Raw genomic sequence first — 10,432 nt, 5'->3', positions numbered from 1 at the left:
TGTGCAAGGAAAGCCGCTCAGACCTTTCTGAAGTGCCAGGAACATGCTGGGAAGGCTATGGGAGGCAAAATGTAGGGGAAGCTGCTTGCAGGGAATCTATTGTTTGCTGCTGACCCTGTACTGGCCAGATCTGTGCATGGCCTACTTTCCCCGCCTGCCTTTCTAACTAGAAGCATCCTTTGGGGCTGAATGACCTTAGTGCATAATGAGAAGTTTTGCTGTGTTTCTCCCTTGTAAACAGAATGTTTAGCATGTGGAACACGGTCTGGTAACTAAAATGGATTTTTTTTTTAATGTGTAGAGGGGCATTTTTTTGTTGTTGTTTGTTTTGTGGCTTTCTTTTCTTTAAAAAAAAAACAGGCTACTTTATTCACTGCATGATTCATGTTATACATGATATGGTAGTAGGTCTTAGAGGTAGTCATGCTGCATATATCAGATTCCAGGCTCAGACTTGCTTTCAGATTTACATTGTACTAAGCACTAATTTGGTTGTAATAGCACAAACACTGGATATCGGACAGGGGAAGGGACATAGTAATGCAGCAGTAAGAACAAAGGGAAAAAGACAAGATTGTTTTTCTGGAACACTGCTTAACTTATGGCAATTTATAGATACACATTTTCTGTGTAACAGTGAAATGTAATAGAATAATTAGATTAGAAAAATAATAGAACAATCCAGTATGATAAAAGTGAGCCAAAAAAGCAGTCATAAGATTGTTGTCCAGAATAGGTTAGGCCATGAGTTGGATTGCTAGCTAAGCTAGAGGAAAGGTTCAGGTTTTAGATTCAGTTATCTCAGCATTTTACACGCTTTTTCTGTCAGGAATTTGAGACAAATTGAGAGAAACTCCTAGAAGCATAAATGGATACAGACATTTAAATCTGCTTTTAGAATACCAATGTTACGCTTGGGATCCAAATCTCTATTGTTCATATTCTAATGATTCACTTAACATTCTGCAGAAACGGAGAACACAATAACAATAATTGAAAAGTTTTATTTAATTATGATGTTACTACCAACTGAAAAACCACAGCTATGTTTTATTCCAAATATGAAGAGATCTGTATTACTTTAGTTATTATTAAGTAGTGTCTGCAACAAATTCACCTCGATATTTAATTTATTGCAAAATGCAGTAAGACAAATGTCATTGATATGAGCAGCTACATTACTGACTAGAATATCTGCTGATACACAAAGAGTAGTAAGAAAAGACTGAGCACCTTTTATGGAGATTCAAAGACAAGCTGTTAAATATAAAGATTGTTCTCTTAGTTGTTAATTTTGCAGCATTGAAACCAAGATAAGTTGTTCTGTTTTAGCTGGAATACTGTGAGATGATTGACAGCAACATAGGAAACTTCTGTAAGAAGTGTGAAAAATTGGGAAGTAATAGCTTCAGTAGAGGTACTGCTGCTAATTAATGAATTAATATGATATTTTGACATCTCCATTAAAATGATCCTCAGTTATGATCCTTTGAGAGAAGGTTTTGCTCTAGAGCAATTACCATGGAAAAAAATGATCACTCTCCTTTGAGATGTGCTGTATATTATCACTTTTTGCTCTTATTACACTATCAATAAATAGATACTTTACTGAGTGAAATTTCACTGAACCTCTACAGCCCCTTAATACAATTCAAAAATGGGTCTGATTTGGCATCGCAGCAATCTGGGTATGGATAAGCCTAGCCCAGAGTGCATACCCCAGATCTGGGTCTAAAATTTTCCAAAGAGAGGGAACATTCCTATTGCTAGCCCAGAAAAAACTAGGGCAGGATCTTGCCTATCCACTCCAGTGCCTAGCAGGGAACACAGCTGGTGAGCACAAAATAATTGTCCTAAAGACTGGTACCCTTTAACTTCTTCCTGGCTCCTGTTGATTCATGGGTGATTTCTTTCTAGAAGTGCATGAGACATCAAATCTTTGCTTGAAGTCTTTAACTGACATTTTTGCAACTGTTCTTGTACATCTCTGTGTTTCCCTCAGTAGGGCTGTTCCTGTAAAAATACTCTTAAATTGCTTGTCTTAGATGCATCTTGTGGAAATGAGTTCCCCAGAATAATTGCCAGGAAATTATCAGGCTGGAAACTTAGTTTAGTTGCTGATAGAAACTAAAGCTGGGAATAGCTTATCTGTAGGTGAAACTGCAAGAAAGAGCTCCAGTGCGTGAAGTTGCTCTAAAAGATTCATGACCTGCTTTTTGTCTCCAGCATGAGGCCCTTTAGAAAGGCCAAGAAAGCATCATGTAAGGTAAGGGTGACCACTAGAGCTCTGTGACTATTCCTGTCCATGGAAACCTCAAAGAATTCTTGTTTTTTCATTACTGTTTTCTTCATCTTTGTTCCTTTCTTTACTGGTCAAATCTCATGTTTGGGGAAGTTCTGGTACAAGAGGACATCTCTGTTCCCACAGCATGAGGGAAATGGAAAACTCTCTGTTTCATCCACAGAGCAGAAGGGGCTTCCGTAGCTCCTTTTCCCTATCTTCCTCTCACACTTCTGGGTCTGTTCCTTATCTCTGAGTTGTCTCCTTATCTCTGCATAATTGGGGGAGCAGGACATGTCTTGACTGTGCTTGATTTCCAGTTCCCAGGCAGAAAGAGGAGGGTAGTCACGTGTAGGTATAATGGTGTATCAGAAATTGTGAGCCAATGGAGAGGTACTTTTGGTCTTTTTATACCAGTTCCCTTCCCCTCGCCTCCCCTCCCTCCCTGTGTGTGGAAGCGTGAGTTGCCCGCTGAGCTGTGCCAGTCCTGCTGCTCTTACAGAGTGAAGCTGTCCCTTTCTCCATGCACAGCCAGGATTCCCATGGGCAGTGCCTGTGTGGGATGTGTGACAGCAGCTCTGCCCCTCAGTGCAACAGGGAAGCCCAAACCATCCTATCTGCTAAGGAATAGCGTATTGGCTACGGGCAGTCACTTCCTGCTAGATCTACTCTTTGCCCATATCCCTGTTTAGTCTCTGAGGAAGCACTAACTTTTCATAGCCTTTGCTTGCAAAGGGGAATTAGAAATTTTTAAAAATGGGTTTGTTGTAAAGGAAAGAACTGGAGAGGAGCCCAAAGCAAATTAACAAATCTGGACACAGCAGATCCTGTGGAGGTTTGGAGTCTGTTCGGCTTCAGCATGTGGCTGAACCCTCCCTGCCTTTCTAGATACAATGTCCTTTTAATAGTCTTAACAGGCCTGACACTGGCAGGATTTCACTTGTTCAGTACACTACTTAATACAGCTAATTTTCTACTGACAACATTTTTTTGTAACAATGAATCTTCTGTCACTTGAGTCCATGAGGAAGGCTGCTTGGAAATGCCAGCCAGAGGGGGAGGGAGCAAGTTCGTTGTCACTGTTCACTTAAAGAGTTCTTTAGAAACACATTGGGCTTTTTTGGTTTGTTCTCTGGGGTGCTAGGGATAAGTAGAAGGGAAAATAACACAACACTATCTGTTCTTCTTTCCTCATGAGCCCATAGCAGATCCCTGAAAGTTGTGTGTTGTAGGGTGTATCTTAAGGACAGTCAGAAGCTGTGGTTTTGTGGGCGGCAGTCCTGATGTGGCTGCCCATGAAGTTACTATGATTCAACATCTGTTTTCCCCAGGAGACTTGTCTAATATCTATGATTAGTGTTGTATCTTCCTCAGTAATAAGTCAAGTAAAACCCCTTTAAATGTCTTGTGAGCAGTAACTTGCTTGATCTTACCAAATGGGTTGGAAAGACAGTACATAAACATATACAGATATATGTACTCATGGCAACCAGAGCCAGGGGAGAGAGGGGCTGTGACCCTCACTTTTCATTCTACCCATCTCCCCTTTTGGGGACTGACTGCCAAGGAGCTGCCATTTGGTCATTTCCACTGCCATGTTCTCACCAGAGATGACTTGTCATCCTGGGGAGGAAAATACTTTGCATATGCTACCTTGTCTACTTTCCTGTACAGCTATCAGGAAAATGGAAAGAAGGCCTAGGGGAACCCTGTGTTTTCTTCTGAAATAACTAATTCTTCTGTATTAAAATTCAGCTCAGGACTTAGTCTGCTGTCAAGAGATGTACACAATACTCAGAAATTCTCTTTCTTCAATTAAGGGCAGGAAGATGTTATGACAGCTGCTGTCCTATGTGAACAGGTCGGGGAACTGTAAAGGCTTTCTAAAACATTTTTTAGAGATTAGGCACTGAAGGCTTGAGGGAGAGAATATGAACTGGGGTTGCAAAAGACCATAAAATCTCATAAACCATTCAAATCTTTGGCTGCACTATGCTCTTTTGTTAAATAATAAAAAACAAAACTTAGTTCATAAGTAAATTGAAGTCAGTTAGACCTCACTTTCTTCAACATTTTTGTTAAGATTTCATAATAGAGTATTTCAATATAAGCCCTATTTTTTTGAATGTTGATGAGTGTAACGTAGTGCCAGAGCACCATGAGGTATAGGAGCAGTTCCTGCCAATGTCACCTCCTCCTTCATGCCCCATTTTCTCAGCTGCCTCTAATTCAGGCTTAAACATGTGCATGATTTCAGAGGAGTGCCCATTGTCAGTCTCGTGTGCTGTCTACATAAATTGTCTCCATTTGTGTATGAACCTTGTATTGCTCTGCCAGTTTAAAACACAAAAAGGCCGTAAAGATATCAGTCAGGGTAGCAAAAAAAGCTTTTGCTGTGGCAAATAGCAAATTTCATCTCAGACGACCACGTATCACCTGAGGCTCACGGCCAATTGGCTTAAACAAACAGTGGGTAAGCTGGGGATTCAGGGGTGATCACCTCTGCTATGGTGATACTCTGGGATGCAATTCGTCAGGATCTAGTCTCTGCAAATATTTTTTTCTGCTCAAAAAAAGGCATAATTCTGACTGATGATCATGAAAAAGGCAAGTAAATGTAACTCAACTATATAATGTAGCTCCTTAAAAATAAGCTTTAGCTCATAATTTTCATACACCAGTTATTTGTTTAATTGAAATACAATGTAAGTCATCACTCTGCTTTGTAAATTCTGCTGCTCGTTCTTTATTTTAAAAAATCCCCATGACTAAAATCTTTCTGTTCCTGTAGTGCCCATCATTGCTGTGGTGTTACACGTGGCTCACCTCCTCTCTGGAGCTCAGCACAGGAAGGCTGTCGCCTCACTGGTGCATCTCTCATGCAGATGTTACAGCCCACAAGGGGCTTTCATGTTATCTGTGCTCTCTGTGGCCTGGAACCTTTCCACAAGAGCTTACTTTCTTATCTAACTTGGACATTTCACAACATCAAAGCAAAAAAGCAATCAAAGTTAAAGTCATCCCTTTTGACTTTTGTACATTTTTTGTAGTTGCTTCAAAAAGTTATGAAGTATAAAATGGAATAATTGCTCTCAGTTAATATTGAGTCACTCCTGGCATTGTCCATGGTGGGGAAAAAGATGACAGTATGTGGTCTCTTTGTGTGTTTTAAATAGAATAGCAAATATGTGGAATTGATTGGATCAGGATGTTTCATGAAAACTTTTAACTGGAAATCGAGCATTCTAAGGAACAAACTTCTCCTAGATAAAAATATCCAATTTTAAAATAACGATATTCTTAAAAATTTTCTTGGGTTCATATACAGTTCTGTATTTATAATGTGGTAAACCATCCATTGCAACTTTGTTACTGAAATATGGCATTCATCAAATAATTTATGGAATCAGATTTCATTAATTTTTTTAGGCAGTTAAAAAATAGGGTCTAAAACCATATATATACACACACATACATACACATTTTTTTTATCACCTAGATTTTCTACTTGCAGTCATGTCTAATCAGGCTTAGTGGAAATAACAGAAGTATTCTTTGAAACTGGAGTTTATCACATTAACTAAAATTGAAAATTGTTGTGAGACCCAGCCTGCAGTTGCTCATTACTACATTAAAAATTGGTCCTGAGATGACCAGAGCAGCCGTGACAGTTGGCAGTGTGAGCATGCCAAGGGCTGCTTTGCATAAACAGAAAACTTCTGAAAGGCATTGTGATACTAAAGAATTTCACATGGTACATGAAAAAAGTTGTCTCTTTTGTTAAAATTAAGTGAAAAAAAAAAATTACTATCTTTCCTTAAACAGACAACAAAGCAGAAAAAAACCCAAACAATGACATTTTTGGGAAGGTGCTGAATGAAGCAGGATTGTTGTTGCATAGGATTTTTTTCTGGTCCATTATTTCTGCATGCACATACAGTTTTGTGTATTCTCATGCTGTGTAGGTAAAAAGCTGTGTAGAGGAACAGTAAATTATATGACAGAAATAAAGAAGCCATTTTGAACAGGACTTCCCCTAAGTTTTCAGAAGAAAAACTGAAGAATAATTTTCTTTAAAAGTACAAAGCGTTTTTCAGTAGGGAGAATAATCACTTACTCTGGAATGTGAGCAGGGCACTGGATACCTGACCTGTAATTTAGGAAAATAGTGAAGGGGTTTTCATCAGTAATTATTATTATTACAGTAGAACTGTGGGGCCCCAGTTGAGAGCAGGACTCTGTTGTTCCACTCACTATCTAGTAAGAGAGAACCACTGCTGCAGGAATCTTGCTGTGAAGGCAGGGCAGACCGAAGAGGAGAAGGGAGGAAATGGAGGTAGAAGGTTGAAGGCTGGCCCAAGGCTGTGCTGCTCACAGTGGAGACAGCTGCCTTGCACTGGTAAGTCACCGACAGACCCCTCACCCGAGCTCGGCAAGATTCCTGTGTCTGCTTTTGTGACCTGGTGTCTCTCATCAGAGAGAATGTCCCTGGTTTAAATGGAACATGCAATCTGTGTGTGTGACAGAACATTTGAGGGACTAGTCCCTTGTACAGGCTGTCCTGTATGAACATGGGAATCGGGTACATAGATCTTCCTTATAAGTTTCAGGCTTAGAGTGTGCAGTATATGAGAACATGAATTTTTAGGGCCATAATGAGTTAGTGGTTGGCTGTTTGGTTCACCTTTATGAAATCAAACAAGCAAAAGATTCTTCAAGCTACAAAGCATTTGCTCATGAAGTAAATATTTCACTAGCAATCTTTTGTGTCAATAAAACATGTTTTATGGGGGAAATAATGGGTGAAGGAATAGAGAATGTGAGTAAGACCCTTTTAAAAAATGTGGTCACTGAATTCTCATAGAGAAGTAATCGTGTTAGTTTCAGAAAACATGAGTGTATTTAAATTCAGTTGCTCTTTTCATATACAGGCTCCTTATTTTGCTTTGAAAATAAATAGTGCTTTGCTGCTTGAAATATGGCAGTCTACAAATTTACTAACAAAAGCAGGGATCAGTTCTGCCCTTCCTGATCAGTAGTATTTTCTGCTTAGTTACCAGAGCTGCTAGATTTATCTTAGTGGGTTCCAGTGTCCTTTATGGTGATGAATCACTGTGTTGGTATTTGACAGTGACTTAGGCCAGTAGAATTGCTCCCCAAGTAAGTATGTGCTTGTTTTTTCATCCCTGAAATAAAGGGGCATTGTCCAATGGTTCCATACCACTTCCACATGTGTTCTTTTGCACAGTGGCAAATCAAATAGATTTGCACTTTTTTCTCCAAGCTCACAGAGGCAATGGGAAATAAAAGACCGTTTGGAATTTGCAGTGCTACGTGTATCAGCTCTGCTTCAGTGGGTGAAAATTTATGTGGGGTATTAGAGTTGGCAAAAGGGGTAGGGACAATAGAGAAATTGTGATGTGTTTGATTGTGCAGCAGCAGAGGGGCCCCATCATTACCCATCGTACAAGCCTTTCCTCATGACATCCTGGGATGCAGATGAATTAAAAGGGTATGAGGAAGAAGGTACATGTTGCAGAACCTTTTCCATCTTGAAAGACACTGCCATCAAATTACACTTTCAGGCTGTTTGGTTTTACCTTCTTCTGCAGCGTGGTGACTCAGAAGCAATGGGAGGTTCCTTTTCCAGGCATTTTTTGCTCTTGCTTACCACACATTGAGAATGGAAAGCTGAATGTCTGAGCCAGCTGTGTATTTGTAATGGTTTGCAATGGATATGAGCTGAACAGATGCATATGATTTGTGCTGAACTTGTGATGCAAACTTGGTCAGAATCCAAAATTATCCATGAAAATGCCCAAGTATATTAAAAAATAATGCTATTTTTACCAGCATCATCTTCATTACAGACAGACAGGCATCTCATTTATTGCTGCTGCATTATAAAAGCCTGGTGCACAAATATGTTTGAGAATGCAGGTCATAGCTTTCAAATAAATGAAATTCTAGTGGGCATTTGAGAGAACATTCACAAGTCACAGTAATTTCATTGGCTTTGTTATTGCTTGGTGTTTTTAGCATTCTATAATTTTCCTCTTTTTAAAAACAATTGTCATGCAGCTGGGAAACCAAAACGATACCACTTGCATTAATTACTAATGGCTTTTCTGCAGGTTACTGTACTATGTATGTTAAACATTAAAGATTTAAAATAGGGAGCTCTGTTGATTCATTGTAGTTTTTGTTTGATGTCATCCACATTTTATATTTCAGCTTGTCCTCACTACTAAGAGATGTTTTATTCTTTTTATCCTTTGGATAAGTAAGAGCAATCCTGGTGCCAAAGCACAGTAAAGACTAGGTAAGCTCGTTGAGGTCGGACAGAAATTCCACCTGGCACTGAACTCTGTAAGTTTACCTTATGGTAAAACCTGAGTCTTCATTGTGCTGTTATCCTCGAATTTCTCCTGCATGCCACCGTGCCTGCTCTTTATAACGCGCTCATCTTGGAACAGTTCATGGGAGGGCTGCTGAGTGATGAAAAATGCTGCTTTTTTAGCAGTGGAGGCAAGTCCTTTGTTTCAGCATAGAAAACATGATTTCCATCCACACAGGCTTCAAAAGAAACAGTGGGAATTCTTGAGAGCCTGATTATCATGGCATAATCACATTATCAGAGAGATTAGAAGCACTTTACTGTGTCCTTATGCTTTAGTGACACTCTAAGGCACTGGACAAAATCTTCAAGTGCTGTTAAAATCTTTCTTGTAGGGCACTAAGGCAGGAGAGAGCTTTTTAGCTGTGGGCCCTGAAATCACAGAGAATGCGTTTAATAATTCTGTCAGAGCGCTGCTCATCCAAACACAAGCAGAAGGTGTAGTTGCTGGTCTTATACTCCCCAGTCTAGATATATTTCTCAGAGCCACCTGCAGCAGAGCAGAACAAAAGCCTCCTAAAATGTTAATTCCCATCAGTTCCAGTCATTGTGAAACACTGTCATTAACCAGGCAATCAAACTAATGGCGTACAGAAGTATTAGCAATTCAAACAAATGAGGAATTCACATTGTGTTTTCTCTACAAACCTTGGTGGACTCTTGGATGCCATTTCTTTTGTGGGAGGTGGCTGCTTGTAAGTGTAATGTGCCCATTTTTAGGTTACGCCTCAGCACTGCTGTGTTGCCTCGAGGTAAACAGTCCACAGCCCATGTGTTTTAAGTGAATTGTTGCCTGAAAGCCTCTGAATTGCTTGTGATTATGGGAAATTCAGTCTCAGCTTTAACTTTTTAAAGTGAGAGCTAAGCATGTGATTTTTAACATGTTTCTTGTTGTGGATGGTTGCCAGGGACCACTGAAGATTTGGGGATTAATGTTCTGATTATATAGTTTGCAATATAAAGGATTCCACTGAAAATTAGCCCAGAGTGAAGAAGGCTAAAAATAATCGAAAGTCTTTTCAGGTGTGAGTCTGTGCCTCTGGAAGTGCACACTATGGACAGTGTCTAGACAGAAAAGGTATGAAATATCAAACATGCACTTGCCCTCAGTTAAAAGGCGAGGATGAAACAATCACAAATGAAAGAGTGATATGGGAGAATTGTTGCAGTTAAAAGAAAACTGCTCCAGCAGTGAAGACACATGGAATATGGGAAAAAATATTTTAGCCTAAACAGGTACAAAAAATGATCCTGGAATAAGAATTTTTAAAATCAATTACAGTTTGTTTCACTTTGCTTGATTTTCAACATGTAACAATGCATTTTTAAATTAACAGTAAAAGTCTTTTACCTGCCAAGCCATGGAGTCAGGACTTTGTGCGTTTCCAGCTGAGATTACTAAAACACTTGCAGCAGGGAGCTGCATTCCTTCTGCTGTTTTACGGAGTTAGGGAAATAGAAGGGAAACACACTTCCATGGACATGGGAATTAAAAGGAGGGGGAATTGTGTGGTGTGGGGTTTTTTTAACTTTCTCCTCCGTTCTGTATCTTTTAGTGTGAGGCTTGATTCTTTACACGGTTAACTTTGTGTTATCCACTGATTGCCTTGCCTGTGGAAAGCACAGCTATAAACTGCATTTTCTGCTGATACTTTGGGGCCTTAGACTGATCTCTTTCACGTTCTCTCAACACGACCCAGAAGGGAAGTGCGAACACGCTGACACGGAGCGGTGCCCGGCACTCGAGGGCATCT

The sequence above is a fragment of the Corvus brachyrhynchos genome, unplaced genomic scaffold, assembly GCF_000691975.1.
Source record: "Corvus brachyrhynchos isolate BGI_N302 unplaced genomic scaffold, ASM69197v1 scaffold398, whole genome shotgun sequence".
In the NCBI taxonomy this organism is placed as follows: Eukaryota; Metazoa; Chordata; class Aves; order Passeriformes; family Corvidae; genus Corvus; species Corvus brachyrhynchos.
This window is presented reverse-complemented; position numbering follows the sequence as displayed.